The sequence below is a fragment of the Lactuca serriola genome, chromosome 5 (genome assembly GCF_051521515.1).
Source record: "Lactuca serriola cultivar US96UC23 chromosome 5, Lser_US96UC23_V15, whole genome shotgun sequence".
Lineage (NCBI taxonomy): Eukaryota > Viridiplantae > Streptophyta > Magnoliopsida > Asterales > Asteraceae > Lactuca > Lactuca serriola.
Genome location: NC_136412.1, coordinates 110420251 through 110435186, shown reverse-complemented (window position 1 = coordinate 110435186; position 14936 = coordinate 110420251).

Genomic DNA, 14936 nt, shown 5'->3' with positions numbered 1-14936 from the left:
AATTAATTAGTCTGACTATAGTTAAGCGTTAATAACACTCAATATATCTCATAATAATAGCCCAAATATTTATTTTAAGGATCTAATAACATTCCTATAATTATTTGAAAGCTATATTAAAAATTGCGTAAGCGTAGCACACTTACAGCGAATTTTATCGAAAACCGGAAATTAATTGGAGCAGCGTTTCGAAACCGAAAGGCTCTTTTTCTCGGGACTCCGGGAGCCTCGGGGCTTCCCTCGGGAGCTAAGGGGTTTAACTAGGGCTTAGGGGTGGTTTGGAGCTTTAGAGAGAGAAAGTAATCTAGAGAGAGAGTGGAAAATGTGCAAGAAAGTCGACAGCCTTCGCTGCCTTTTATAGTGCGAGCCTTCGGTCTACGCTGGGCGTACCGAAGGTTGTACGCTGCGCGTTCGTCGGATAAGACTTCCAGATGTCAAAGCTTCGGTGGGGAGACGTGGCTCAAGCTGGACCGAGGAGTGCAAGGCGTACCCGAGCTCGGACGCTGGGCGTAATGCGAGGGTGGCATGTCGCAATCCGAAGCGACTTCTGAAACCATCATCGGACGGTTGTGGTGCTGCCACGTCATCGATTTAGCAACAGTCTTCGCAAATTTCACTCTCGACTTCTAAAAATTGTAAGTTTCGCATACGAGCTCCGTTTTTGACGTTCTTTATATCCACGCGAAGGTGGGAATGTACTCTACAACTTTCGTTTAGACTTCGCTGGCTAATATTGGCTCGATTTTAAATTTTATATTATTAACAGGCCGGGACAGGATTGGTCCATTAAATCCTCATAACTTCTTCATCCGATGTCCGTTTTCGCCCATCTTTTTCTCGTTATGCTACTCTTAACAAGATCTTCAATTCTCGTTCAGGTCGTGTCGGCTAAAAACCCCTCTGTGCTGGGCTGAGGTGGGTGATACCCAATTAGCTAGGGGGCAAGCTTCTGACAGTACTCTCACCGGTCCGGAGATCATTCGGGAAACGACAGAGAAAATCATTCAGATCCGTGAACGATTGAAAGCCTCTAGAGACCGACAGAAGAGCTACACTGGTAAACGAAGAAAACCTTTGGAATTTCAGGTGGGAGACCGAGTCCTTCTCAGAGTCTCACCTTGGAAAGGCTTAATACGCTTCGGTAAGCGTGGGAAGCTTAATCCGAGGTACATAGGGCCTTTCAAGATTCTCGCAAGAGTCGGCCCCGTAGCTTACAAACTCGACCTACCTGACACACTTCGTAACGTACATTCTACATTCCACGTATCTAACTTGAAAAAGTGTCTGTCCGACGAGACTCTTGTAATCCCACTCGACGAGATCGAGATCAATGAGAGCCTCAACTTCGTGGAAGAACCGGTAGAGATCATGGACCGTGAGGTCAAACAGAAGAAGCAAAGTTGTATCCCGATCGTGAAGGTTCGTTGGAATGCCAAGCGAAGACCGGAATTCACTTGGGAACGCGAGGATCAGATGAAACTGAAATACCCTCATCTTTTCGCTTAGTTATTTGTAACTTCTTATTTGCTTAAATTCTAATTTCGGGACGAAATTCCCTCTAACGGGGGGATGATGTGACAACCCGAAATTTCCATTTTGTACGAACATTATCAATTCAATAGAAGCTAGACCAGTTACAGTGAATTTCAGACTTTTCCGAATAAGTTTGTGTATATTAGGGTTTATGTTTAAGGAGATATCAGGAGAGTGGATGCACATGGGCTAGTGAAACTCGAGTATTTCAAAACTTCTTAATATTAGAGTTCATTTCCAGAATAAAAATATTTTCTGCCAAAAATATCCCAGTACTATAAATAGATTTCTGAACCAAATTCATTCATTATTCACATTTCCAACTAGAGAAAAGTCATTTTCTCTTTCACGGATCTTCGGGTTTTCACCCCAAATCGGGAGTACACTTCTCTAGTTGTCTTATAATGCTTATTATATGCTTAATAACATAGATTACATGACAAATCTGTGAGATTCGGGAGTTTACCGCCCAAGAACGTTCTTGGAGAGTAAACTCCAAAATGAGGCTTAAATGCTACCTAGTCCCATTTCCTTGATAAGTAACTAGCTTAGGCTTGTATGTATGTATATTTGAGGCTAAAAAACAATCAAAAACACCAAGCTTAGGGTGTTCACAGCCCAAGAACTTCTTGGACCGTGAACTCCAAATTCAAGGGCCAAAAGGTGCCCTAATTACTCCTAAATCCTTGGACATTAACCCCCATTTAATCCTAGCTAATTTGTGGACTTTAAAACATCAAAGACACCTTCAAAAGGGAGTTTACGGCCCTATTATTGTGCTTGGGCCGTGAACATGAAGCAAGGGCACCAAAGTGTGCCTAGGACCTTCATTAGCTTAAAACAAATGCCTAGAAACTATCCTACTTGTGTTCGGAGCTTGAAAACATAAAAACACCCATCCCATGAGAGTTTACGGCCGTAAACTCTAAGGGAATTGGCCTTGGGGCCGAAAACTCCTCAAGGGAGTGTTTCTATGCCCTAAACTACCCAAAGAACTAAGGCACCAAGTAAGACTTATTCTAGAAATCAAATAATACTTCAAAACACCAAGTACCACCAAGTTGGGAGTTCACGGCCGTAAACTCAAGGGTTTACGACCGTAAACTCCTTGTGTGGAGTTTATTGAGTGGTAAACACATATATAAGGCCCTTGGAAACTTTAAACCCCCTTTAGCCTTGTCCCACAACAACCTAGAAGCAACCCTTAGGACTTATAACACTTATACAAAGTGTTTACATGTTCTAGAGTGTCCCAACAAATTTTATTAGTTATTATTTGGCTAATTAGTTATATATATGCTCATTATATGATAACTAGGCTCGTGCATGTGAACAAGTCTCCGTTTGCCACCTAGTACAGTATCCGACACTTCAATCCAATCCACTCACCACAAGTGAGTTCATACCCCTTTAATTAACCTTTGAAATACTTTTAAATGTTTTAAATGCTTTTATGGGGGGGGGAATACAAGTTAGATACTTATAGTTATTACATCAATCATATGTGATTAATAACTATAAAACCAATGATTTTATTACTGTTCAAACTGTTTATCAAACTGTTCTACTTCAAAATGTTTTACAAACTCTTTTCTTACCAAATACTTTTATTTAAACTTTGTTATACTTCTTATAAATTGCATGCCCATATATGTATAGATATATAAGAAATGTTTAAAGGGCTTAGGAAGGCCATCCGCCCTATTTCCTTTTCCTCGATTTGGATGTGGTCTGGTGGGATGTCGGGTAGCCGTCCGAGGGTCGTTTCAATATTAGTTATATATCATATATGCATATATAGACATAAAAGTACTTCCATATTCATGCGTATTAGTTACATCATTAGTAAGTTACCATCGGGGTAACACAGTATCATACTACTGCAAATATCTAGATCAATACTTCATTCATGAGTCAATACTTATTACTATGAGAACATATACATTACATTACTATAAGTACATATACAGCTATACTAGAAAGAGAACATATACAACTATACTAGAAAGAGAACATATACAACCATACTAGGAAGAGAACATATACAACGATACTAGAACAAGTAACATTACATTACATATACAAGAATACGTTAACAATTGTGATCCACTGTATCGGAGCATGCCTTAAATGTCATGGACCGAGTTGTAGCCAGAATACTCTTGGAGGGAGAGCGTGAGTTTGCATATAGATCTATACTGGATTGACTATCCTACACCTTGCTGCTAGCTACAGCCGGACCTGCAGGTCTGCGGGTGCCAAACGTCATTCCGTTTTACGACCATTCGTATGTCGTTGTTACCAGTCAATAGTATGGTGCAATTAATCACATGATACCTTAATATAAATTCGGTTTAAGGTAGTTAGTACAGCAGTAGTTCCTATAATACAACACTACAGTACTACCATAATTTACCCATTACATATATTTAGTGATTATTTCACCTAAACATTAATGTGCAAACTATATTTTGTTAAATGATAGTTACACTTGGGAAATTACACACTTTTACAACAAATGAGCATACAAAACAGTTAAGCCTTGGTAGAAGGCTACTTTAATAGAAAATATAGGTTTTTCTGAGAGATTCAAACTTTTACAAACACTTACAAACATTTACATACATTTTACAAACTTAAACTTGAGACATGTTCAAACGTTTTGATAACAAACACCGACACTGATAAACTCTTTCAAAATAACTTGTATTCTCAGGTCATCAGTAGACGTGTACCGAGGCCAGCTTTTGAGAAGATGGAGCGCATCCAGGACTCATCTTATTATTTTGATTCACATTATATTTTTGGTGTCTTTAACTGTACAGAACACTCTTGTATTAAAATTATATATTTAATGCAATGGATGATGTTGTTTGCTTGTTTACTTTTACTGTGTTGTGATACTCTACATGACGTCCTCTGCCCCAGAATGTTTCCGCCGTTCTAGGTTTTGGGGTGTGACAGATTGGTATCAGAGCAGTGTTTATAGTGAATCAAGTATATCAACCCATAAAAGATATACTAAACTATAAACCCATTAGGGATTAAAGCACTCTGACCAAGATTCTATACTTTAAATATTAAAATATTTAATTAAGTATACTAGTCTGCATTCATACCAAAATCAGTGTCACAATGACAAGAACAAAAGTATTACGATTGTTAAATATCACAAGTGAGCTCGGGGATGTATGGTCAGTCCTGGGAATGTCATAGCCTGATCAACTATGCTGGTCCGAGGAGTGATTAGCATATGCCCTAGAATGGTTGTGATATGTTAACAAGTCTAAAAACTTACCAACAATACCACAAGAAGATCAGTAGAACCTAAACTTAAAATACTATAGGTGTCTTTTGTACTACTAGCTACATATATACTATATTCTTATACCTCTCTTCTCGCGTAGATTTAAATGGCTGGATTCCATCATGGCGACCCGTACTTTCCAAATGAAGGCAATGCAGGGTGGATCGAAGAAGAGCCCGAAGAAGAGCATCCAATCCCTTTGGATGATCACCTCGTAGAAGGCTTTTCTGATCGATCCGACTCCGAGCCTGAAGTCAACAATCTACCGCTAGTAGGTCAAGCCCCGAACAACAACCCCCGACCAGCCTTTCCAGGTCCTACACCTTTGTGGGCAACCAACTTGAATCGCTGGAGTGACAAACAGGGTCAACCCTTACCTTACTTTGGGGACCGAAGCTTTTACAACGTCAGCGAAGGTGGTTCTGCTGACCGAGCTCTGCCCGTCATTAACCGCAGAATAGCTCATAATGTTGAGCAAGGTCGAGCAGCCATCGACCGGGTCATGGAGATTGATGCCAACTCTGGTGTTAATACAGTCTGCATCCGCCGTCTGGAAGAAGACATGGAACGGACCCGGAGAACCAATGAAACCCTGCAACAACAGATGGCTGCCTCCCGAGCTGAAGTCTTGGAACTTCGAGCCCGTCAGAGGGCTCAGGAGCGACACCTTTAGGGGGTGTTTCGTCAAGTTACAGACCTCAGGGTTCGCCCGAGGATTTCCCATCACCGTTAGAAGATGTCTAGTACATCTATGTCTTTTGGTTAAGGAATAGCCTTTAACATCTGTGCTCTAAGTAGCACTTGTTTGTAAAATATTCCTAACTTTCAGTACTCTAATTAGGAGTCTAAGAACTGTCAACCTTTTCCGTATGGTATGATGTAAGACCTACTGTTAGGTCGATTTTCCCTAAACTTGATACATTGGTAATACCAGTATTATTGACGTCTATCTTATCTGTAGGAAAAATATGTACACTTGTGTTTTCCTACTAATACTCTTTGTTGTGATCTCAAACACTCATTCAAACTGTGGGGCTATGGTTAGTTAGTCCATGTGTCACTCTCACCTTACTTACACATTGATTCTTACCACTTTGCTTATCTTTATAAACCTATAACTGAAAGATGCCTCCTCGCAAATCTCCCCGGAATAACCCTGCACCTCCACTGCCTCCTTCGCCTCCGGTCATCGATACTGCAACCCTGAATGCTGCCGTAGCCGCAGCAGTGGCAACTGCCATGGCTCAGTATCACTTTTCTGATGCCAGTAGAGGTGGAACCCCTGTTGAATTAATTCCGGTTGAAACCCCTGTGCGTTCGAGAGAGTGCTCCTACAAGGATTTCACCAACTGCAAGCCGAAGTCTTTCCATGGCACTGGCGGAGTCATTGCCCTCTCGCAATGGTTCGAGAAGACTGAATCAGTCTTCGAAATCTGTTCATGCCCTGCTGCGAGCAAAGTCAAATATGCCGCATGCACCTTTGAAGGAAAGGCCCTGACGTGGTGGAACGGCCACGTTAAAGCGCTGACTCTCGTAGTAGCGAATGACATGGGCTGGGAAACGATGAAAGACCTCATGATTGAGGAATACTGCCCAAGGGGCAAAATCCAGAAATTAGAGCAGGAGCTTTGGAGCCTGACCATGAAGGGCACCAACGTGGTCGCTTATACCGCCAGATTCAGCGAACTGGTGGCCCTCTGCCCCAATATGGTTCCCACTGAAGGGAAAAAGATCGAAAGGTACATATGGGGGCTAGTGCCTCCGTATTAGGGGAATGTCCTATCATCAAACCCCGCTACCTTCGACAGTGCCAAGCGACTGGCACAGCGACTCATTAACCATGGAGTCAAAACCCCTGCAACAACAACCACCCTAGCCATCCCGGAACCCTCTAAACCCGCTGACACTAAGCGGAAGTTCTGGGAAGAGAAGAAGAAACAGCGAGCTGCTAAAAAGCAGCAAGTTGTGGTTGTGCATGCCACGATAACCCCTGCTGCTGATACTGCTCCGGTGAGGCAGTATGCTGGTAGTTTGCCTAAGTGCAACAAATGCAACTTCCACCACAACGGCCCCTGCCGTGAAATGTAGTGCTCTAACCGCAACAGGAATGGACACACCGTCCGTTTCTGTAAATCCCCGGCGAGGCCGATCACCCAAGTCCCCGTCTCTGGCGCGAGCCCGACCTGCTATGGATGTGGCGAAGCAGACCACTATAAGAGGGACTACCCCAAAGCGAAGAATACTGGAAGAGCAGGGAGGGTACTAGCAATAGGCCATGGGGAAGCAGTTGCTGACCCGACAGTGGTGACTGGTACGTTCCTCCTAGATAACTCCTATGCATGCATTCTATTCGATAGTGGAGCGGAGCGAAGCTTCGTGAACCATAAATTTGCTCGCATGCTTAAGCAACAACCACACACACTTAAGGAACAATTCACAGTAGAAATGGCTAATGGAAAAACTGAAAGTACGAATAGCATATACTTAGGTTGTACCCTAACGCTAGATAACCATTCATTCCCAATCGACCTTATGTCGGTCTCAATAAAAAGCTTTGACGTTATCATTGGCATGGATTGGTTAAGTCTTCATCGCACCGACATCATGTGCTACGAGAAAGCAGTCCGTTTAAACCTTCCGTCTAATGAAACTCTTATCGTCTACGGCGACAAACCCGGTGTGAGTCTTCGTATTATCTGTATGTAATTAGGATCTTTGTGCGTGTCTAAGTCTTCACTTGACACCAAGCACTTATCCAACACTTCCTTCTAATCCACTCGAAACAGGTGAGTTCATACCCCTTAATCAATGTTTTAAATGATTTTAAATGCTTTAATGGGGGGAATACAGGTAGAAAACTGTATGTTATTAAATCACTCATATGTATTTTATAACTGTGTTCTCATCCAGCAGATTTCACATACTTCAAAATGTGATGCATGAAATGGTTTTCTATCTTAAAATATCTTGGTAACAAAAGTATTAGTTTTGAAATGTTTATTAAAATGACATCAAGTCATTATTTATTATTGTTCAAAACTCTTAGATGTCTTACAAAACCATTTTTACCTTCTTGAACAAAACTATATCTATACACTTATGTTCTTATATATGTATTAATGTTATAGTTTTCATCCTTCATTCAGTTTCCCACACTCTTGTGTAGCAAGGGTGTATAAACCTGCTTGGACAACCAATTACCTTCCAATTAACTATTATAAGGATAGTTAGAAGATACAAAACATTATTCCTATTACAAGGAATTACATCAGAGTCAATTCATTCATGAGTCTATACTATACATTACATGTTACATGAATACGCTTACATGAATACCTTACATGAGTACCTTTACGTAGATACATTTACCTGTATACACTTACATGGATACTTGTACCTCGATTCACTAGGCTGATTTATTAGTACCTTCTGTGTAAATTGTCCTGCCTATCCCAGTTCAACGGGATATCTAGACGGGACTAACCATTCCGAAACCCTCCTGTTAGCACCAGTGGTAGATGAACATCTACGGATGCCTACAGTTATTACTTATATTAGGGTATGTTTACAGGACTAACCATTCCTTTGGCCTACTGTTCTCTACAGAGGTAAATGACCATCTACGGATGCCTACGGTTGATACTTATATTAGGTGTACCTTTACGGGACTAACCCTTCCTTAAACCTGCTGTAGCTACAGAGGAAAATTGAACAATCTACAGATGTTCAAAGGTTATACATGTCACTATTCGTGATGTCGTGTTAATCTTAGTACAAAAGGATAACACTTACATGGTTATATTTTTCCTATTTCCTTATTTTGTGATACATTCACATAAACGATGAGTTAGACTAAGTACTGTTAATAATAGTCAAAAAGAAGGAAAATCATCTTTGTTTTAGTAAAACACACGAGTCTTGGTAGAAGAATACTTACAAAACACACGAGTCTTGGTAGAAGACTACTTACAAAACACACGAGTCTTGGTAGAAGACTACTTACAAAACACACGAGTCTTGGTAGAAGACTACTTACATAACACACGAGTCTTGGCAGAAGACTACTTACATAATATTTAAGTCTTGGTAGAAGGCTACTCATTATACTAATAGAAATCATAGGGATTTGCTAGAGTATTCAAACATTTTCAACTGTTTTCAAACAATTCACACTTATATAGTCTTTTTCCAAAGGTTTCCAAGTCATTACCTTTCAGTTTTTACAAATCAAAGACACATTAATACTTATGAATTCACCAGCTTTACGCTGATACTCTCTTTCAAAATAACTTGTATTCTCAGGTCACCAGTTAGACATGTACGATGGCCAAGTTTTGAGAAGACGGAGCACAGACAAGACTCGTATTTTATTTTGATTACATAATTCGATGTCTTATTACGATGAAAGAACACACATGTATTAAAACTTTACTTTTAATGCAATGGATGATGCTGTTACTTGTGTACTACTTTACACTATTATGATACTTCACATGACGTCCTCCACCTCGGAACGTTTCCGTCGTTCTTGGTTTTGGGGTGTGACAGATTGGTTTCAGAGCATTGTTTATAGTGAATATAGTATATCAACCCATAAAAGATATACTAACTATAAATACATTGGGATTAAAACACTCTGTCTAAGAGTATATACTTTTAAATAATAAAATATTTAACAAATTATATGTGCCTGCATTCATACTAAAATCCATGTCACAACGACAAGAACAAAAGTATTATGATTGTTGGATATCACAAGTAAGCCTGGGGATGTATGGTCATTCTTGGGAGTAGCATAGCCTGATCAACTATGTTGGTCCGAGGAGTGATTAGCATATGCCTAAGAATGGTTGTGATATGGCAACAAGTCTAAAAACTTACCAACATTACCACAATGAGAACATTATAACAAAGCCTAAGTCTAAAATACCATAGAGGTGTTTCGTGTTACTATAATTACTTACTTGAGAACTAAAAAAAAGGGTCTTCATTACTAAGTTGATAGTTGCTAAGTGGATACACTAAGGCTATATGTAACTAGGATGTTATAGACTTAGAATCGGTGAAATTTTTGCTTTACCCCTATTCCTTGTGAATATGGAGTTAAGGTCACTTATTCGAAGGCCTATCTTGTGTTGATTACATATAACTGGTATGCACTTTACAAATAGCGATATAACTAATGAAGATTTTCTAATAATTATCTAGATAGTTCGTCTAATAGTTATTTTCTTACCCCAATTCTCACGTAGATAACATGGCTGGACTCCATCCCCACGGCAACCCGTACCTTCCGAACGAGGTCATTGCTGGATGGTTTGGAGAAGAACTGGAGAATGATCATCCTATCCTTTTGAATGATCACCATGATGAAGACCTTTCAGACGATGCTAACTCCGAACCCGAGGTTGAGAACCTACCCCAGACAGCTCCCTTTCTAATTCCTAACCCTCGTCCGGCTTTTCATGGTCCGACGCCTGAGTGGGTGGAATGTTTGGAAACATGGAGCTAGGGACAAGATCAGCCCATGCCATTTAATGGTGACCGAAGCTTCTATGACCTGAGCAATGGGGGCTCAGCAGACAGAATCTTGCCAATCTTGGTCCGCAGAGTGGCCCGAAATGAGATTCAAGGCAGGACAGCCCTACATCAGATCACTGAAGTTGTCGTTGATGCAAGAATGCATACCCTCCGCACCATTCGTCCAGAAGATGCTCGTGAGAGATCTGAGAGAAACCATGAAGCCCTGCTGCAAGCACTGGCTGAATCACGAGCCGAAGTCATAGAAATTCAAGCACGCCAAAGGGTGTACGAAAGACACCTACTTGATGTGGAACGCCAACTGGCTGAACTGAGTGTTCACCAGAGGGATGACCGTCGCCAGTAGTAGAGACTTTACTTTATTTTCCTTGTTCGAAAGGAATCGTGTTTCTGTCTATGCCTGATGTGGCATTTTCTATGAAACTATCTTGTATTGTAGGTACTTTATTTAGATCTTTATGTTGTCAAGAACTATCTTCTCTGGATATGATGTAAGACCTTTTTATAAGGTCATTTTCCCGAACTTGTACGTCATGAATATCAAAGATATTGATAGTCGGCTAACTTCTGTGTCGTTCTTTATTCAAATACTCTTATCATACTTTCATTAGAGTCTATCTGAAACATACTCTAGTCAAGTCATTGGACTATAGCAATTTAACTCCGGAGACATCTCCAAGTCTCTTTTAATGGTTGGATATTCACCAACCAACGATACCTCGGCTCGAACGACAAATGTCTTGAGACCACTGTATGAGCTTACTTCCACTTTTTATAGGACTGCATCATAGGGATGTAGGTTAAACCTTCGTGAACATGCTTCCATTCCGTACTAAGACTGCATCATAGGGATGTAGGTCGAACCTTAGAGAACATACTTCTATTCTTTACATGAGCGATCGAACTACATCTAGGTTCAACCATTCTCGCTCACAAATTCATTTTCTTTTCGTGTAACAGAATCATGTCGCCAAAGAAAAACGATCAGCCCATCAACCAACCACCAACTCTTCAGATTGATGCATCTGCCTTTCAAGCTGCAGTCTCAGCTGCCGTGTCAGCTATTATGACCCACTTTAACGCTAACAACGCAAATGTTAGCGGGATTGTTAACAACGATTCCAATCCGAGTAACAATCAAGCACCTCAACGAGCTGCAAACAACCACGACACCCCGAGTCCCAAGACCAAGAGTAACAAACGGAAGTCTTGGGCTAAATCTAAGGACAAATCGCTTCGAAGGGCGAACAAGAAACAGCCACCAGTAACAACCTTCACAGCCACGACATCGGTACCTCCTACTACCATCCCTTCGGATATCCCGATTGTCCCTAAACCAGTCAGACAATATGCTGGAAATCTCCCAAAATGCATCAAATGCAGTTATCACCACCATGGACCTTGTCGGGAGATGCCATGCTCAAACTGTGATAGAAAGGGGCACACCATACGCTACTGCAAAAGCCTAACAAGGCCGATCAACCAAGTGCCCAGCATCGGTGTGAACCAGGCTTGCTACGGTTGTGGCAAGGTGGGTCACTACAAAAGGAACTGCCCTGAGGTAGCAAATGCTGGCATAGAAGGAAGTATACTACCGACCACCGCCACAAGAGAGGCTACTCCGGACCCACGTTAATGTAATTTGGGCGTTTCGTTGTAACAGACTTATGAACCACCCAAAACTAGTGCAACCAGAGTCTTATCTTTTGCGAGATCATGTCCGTTATGGGATGCTCGTGCTGCGTATACTTGTCTTTTGTAATATACCTTGTTCGCAGCAATAGTCTTGTAGTAAATCTTAAGTTCAGTAACTCTGTTAAAGGTTGCACTATTGTGTTTTGCCTGTAACACCTTATGTTCAAATCTAATGTCTTTAGTTTCCATATGATTCCGACTTTATCATACGACTCGAGTAAATTCGATCCTCACAATACCTCTTCATAAGTACATCTATTTCTCAGTAAACGTCTTTTAGCGAAGCCGTCATATCAGAACACCGAAGTACTCATGCATGGAGTACCTTATAGTTCTTTTCCTTTCCAAAGGAATCCCCGCAGCATCACTCGTACAGTACGTCAACTTCAATCCAAAGATTCATACGGTTAATCTATCACTAAAGAATGTATACATAGGGGTGATATATAATCAAGGTTCTACGAGTTTAGAATTGATGATTCCATTTTAACTTCTTTTCTCTCAAGGGGATGTGAGCTTAAAGAATAGTCAGTTATTCGACTACCTTTTCAATCTTAATTATATACGACTCGTATACACGAAATTGTGATCGTTGAACCATGTATGAATTCTAATATGAACTTTAGGACAGAGACTGACCAAGACTATGAGTAATTGCATTGGCATGTGAACAAACTTAGAACCCAGTACGACTCTTTTAACCAAATCGCCTCACAGTCTAAACACCTACGGAGATACAAGAACAGCCCGGACAACACAACGAACTACTCAACAATAGAATTGGAAGACCAGGCTTCTCACCCTTGAGAGCTCCGGTCTTATTCTTCCAGAAGTCGAAGGATTTCATCATATGTACCTCGACGATCAGGGACTCCGTTAAGATTTCCTTTAGAAATTGTTATCACTGCCTCGCATAGATGAGTTGATTTAGAAAACACAAGGAAAAATTACTTTTAGAAATGGACCTGAGATCCGAATTTCACCAGTTCGAGTGTTAGGGAAGGGTGTCTTGAAGACTACTCTCCGAACTCGATGCGGACACTTCGAGTCCGTAGTGATACCCCTCGGATAAGACCAATACGCCCATTGTATTCGTGAGCTAAATGAGTAGGGTACGTCTTTCTTACTAGGACCAGGTCGTCATTTCTCCATGTAATGACTTACTTATCTACCCTCGTAGTAAGAAGGAACCCATGGAAACTTTACCTTCAGAGGAACTTTCACGAAGTTCTCTAAACACGTGTTTTGAAATTGAAGAGTCAGATTCCTAAGATACACTGTTAGGGATGTGGGAATTTTTGAGTACTCTTTCAATTTGTCAAAACCGTTGAGAATTTGTCAACACCAGAGACGCCGACAAAAATTCACCAAATTCTAGGTTGTGCAGACCTACTATCGTAGTCCATTCAGAACTCCTCGCAAATCACAGAAACCCTTTTCGACTTTGACCCGGCAAGGGGTGGCCCTTGACTGGGAAGTTAAGCAAGAGAAAGAACCATTGGAATTCCAAGTGAGAGACCAAATTCTTTAGGAAATCTCACTCTGGGAATGGCTTAATACGCTTTGTAAAGTGTGGAAAGCTAAATCCAATATAGTTAGGACCTCTGAGATTCTTACCAGAATCGGTCTTGTATCTCACAAACTAGACCTACTCCACGAACTCAGTAACATACATTTTACCCTTCGCGTCTCGATTTTCAAATCGTACCTTTCTGTTAGGACTCTCGTAAGCCACTCGACGAGATCGAGATTAACGAGATCCTCGCCTTCGTATTAGAACCGTAGTGACCCTCGACCGAGTGGTCAAGCGGACGAAGCAGCGCCGCCTCCCTATAGTGAAGGTTTGTTGGGATACCAACCGAGGACCCGATTTCACTTAGGAGCGCGAGAACCAATCGATTAGGAAGTTCACACCTCTTGACTCGATCATTCATACCTACTTCCTTACCTAAATTCTAATTTCGGGACGAAATTCCCTCTAACAGGGGGATGATGTGACAACCCGGAATTTTCATTCGGTCAAACCCTAAAAGTCAATCACTTCATATTATAAGTCAAGTTCACTTTTACTTGTTTTTTGGAAAAATAAGTTCATTTGATTATTTTAATAATTAATCTTTAAACGAACGGGTGAACGGATGGGCCGTCTCGGGTATCGAAATTTCTAAACCGCAAACACCTCGTGTGTTAGAAGTTCACTGCCAAACTTTTATGTTTGGGTCGGAAAATCATCCAAAAACTGTGAACTGATGCATAAGCATGAGTTTACTCCCCAAACTAGTCACTTATGTTTACTCCCCAATTTCCAAAAGAGTAAACTCAAAAACTCTCTCAAGTATCATCCTGGTTTTCGCCCGATTTCCCGAAAACGTAAGTGTTTCTTGACTTGATTAGTTGATATAACATAACATCTAGTGATTATACAACCTTTAATCCATCCATTTATGTGTTTTGACTAGTTTTCCAAAACACCAAGAACACACACTAGTTTTCTTAGGCCCTTAGCACCGTTTCAAGCTTCCTTATAGTAAGTACTTCCATCCTTGAGTCTTAATAAGCTTGTATTACATATTAACATTAAAGAAAAGTCCCAAGAACACCAAGATCAAGTTGTTCACGGTTTTAGGAGGCTCCCAAAATCGTAAACACCAAATATGGTGCAAAGTGGTGCCTTAGGGTGCTTAGATGCTTCACCATGCCTTAAGGACTTGTCTAGATTCATCCTTGATGAGTTTATCACACAAAAAGCACCAAAACCTTACATTTTTATGTGTTTACGGTTTGGGGATCTCCCAAAACCGTAAACACCCCAAAGTTGCATAAAAGTCCCATAAAAGTATCATGGTTATTCCTTATGTCT